The sequence below is a fragment of the Conger conger genome, chromosome 12 (genome assembly GCF_963514075.1).
Source record: "Conger conger chromosome 12, fConCon1.1, whole genome shotgun sequence".
NCBI classification, from domain to species: domain Eukaryota; kingdom Metazoa; phylum Chordata; class Actinopteri; order Anguilliformes; family Congridae; genus Conger; species Conger conger.
This window is the reverse complement of record NC_083771.1, coordinates 45,335,296-45,337,302: the sequence shown is the minus strand read 5'-3', so window position 1 is coordinate 45,337,302 and position 2,007 is coordinate 45,335,296. Positions and strand designations below refer to the sequence as shown.

Here is a 2,007-nt window from a genome sequence, read left to right as displayed (position 1 = left end):
TGACAGCTTGTCAAAATTTTGGGTTGCAAATATAATTGTTGGGATGCCGAGGGCTGCGTAGGAAACTGCTTTAGACAACAACTCCAGAAAGGGCATCATCCATTTAAGATTAAAAAAAGAATTTAAAAATCTTTGACAATACACACTCCGGCACAGTAGATGGTGGTAGCTGTATAAGAACCAACCTAAATCCATCGAATAAGAATTTATTACGTGTTAAAACCGCGGCAACATAGCAGGGAAACTCATTGGCATCACAAGGGATGAGACTACAGATTATTATAAACTGAAATAAATGCGTAGAGTGAGCAACCTACTTGCTCAGGGGCATCGCAGATAAATACATAAACACACCTCCAGTTTTCTCAACAGCATTTGATTTTTGATTAGGCAGCTGGACAAGCACTAGGAATAGCAAGGTGTCAAATCGTCGCAGTGATGATTACTGAGGTAGCTACCAAATCAATCATCCTAGACTGTGGCAACTTGGCATACGCATTTTATATGTATAGGTTTCTGTCCGGTTTAGGGAAACATTTTAATCAAGAAAATTCGCAGTTCGCTAAGACTGACCCTAATATGACTAGCTAGCTAGTCTCCTATGATAAGTTAGCATTGGTGCCTGCCTGATCGACGTGGCAAACTTCACTAGCTGGGCATAATTGGCAAGAACGACATCTTTCTGCATCATCACAGAATGAACGAAGACGGTATGTTACCTATTGTACCTTTAATAGAGAACCGGTGATTGGACCACAACAGGCCGTTTCTTTTCTGTGTAAAATGAGGACCAAAATAGGCCGTTTCTTTTCTGTGCTAAATGAGGACCAAAATAGGCCGTTTCTTTTCTGTGTTAAATGAGGACCAAAATAGGCTGTTTCTTTTCTGTGTTGAATGAGGACCACAACAGGCTGTTTTTTTCTGTATTAGGTGGTGTTAGTAATGGGCTGTTTCCTTTCCCAGGATCTGTCACAGTGCAAGAAGGTAATGGTTGAAAGAGGAGAACTTTTCTCGCTGTCCAGGAACAAGGTCGCAAAGCTGTGCCACACCTTCATTAAAGATGGAGCATTGAGACTCCAGACTGTTCGACACTCTTCAGATGTAGCATTTCAATAAGGTTTCAATGCGTTTTAATTTGAAAACCTTTGTTTTCGGACGTTTGGGTGCGCATTGAACAACATGCTAACAAAAACAAAAAGCGCCTCCAACAGAGAATGTATTCTCTAAGCAATCAGATGACAGTAGTTTTCAGTGTAGTATTGATCCGTAACCGCTGGCTTTCCGACTTCGAAAATGAACCGTTAAAATTAAAGGTCGCAAATTTGTGGGCGTCAAGAATTTACGTTCTTGTTTGTCAATGGAAAGCATTTACACTTCCTGCCTACACTACTAGCCAAAAGTTTAGACACACTCACTTCCTTTTTCAGCTTTTTCTGATTGTTTCATTCAGTTTGTAATAATCTGCACCACACATAAATTAGTTTATGAGGGTACTTGTACGTTTTGCTTTCACCGTGTCGTAATTACAGCATTTCAGTGTTTGGGACAAATTAACATAATGTCAAATAAAATAATGTTTTGTAATTGTTTGCATTGAAATGGGGGGGGGGGGGCTATGTATAAAAAGTCATGTACGCGCACACATTACATTACATTACAATAATGGCATTTGGCATACACGCATGCATACACACACACGCACCCGCACATACACACGCACGCACACACAGACAGACACATGCATACACGCACTCACGCATACACACACACACGCACTCACACATACATGGATGCACGCACGCACCTACACATACACACATCCACGCACGCACACGCTCACATTCTCTCTCGCGCAAACAACCACACACTCAGAGCAAGCCTGCAGTGACACCAAACAGGAAAAGACACACACACACACACACACAGACACACCACAGCTGAGGGTTTGGCCTGTAAGAACATCTGACACTTTGTCCAGTACAACAGCTGAATAGCCTTCCAGCTGAC

The 2,007-nt window shown here is 41.9% G+C and overlaps 1 long non-coding RNA gene across 1 annotated transcript; it reads left to right on the top strand.

Annotated features, from left to right (window-relative positions):
• Positions 1–230: 230 nt before the first annotated feature.
• On the top strand, positions 231–1,584 carry LOC133141413 (uncharacterized). The gene is made up of 2 exons (XR_009710099.1): positions 231–710; positions 964–1,584. It is a non-coding gene; the product is annotated as an uncharacterized LOC133141413 (long non-coding RNA).
• Positions 1,585–2,007: the final 423 nt, after the last annotated feature.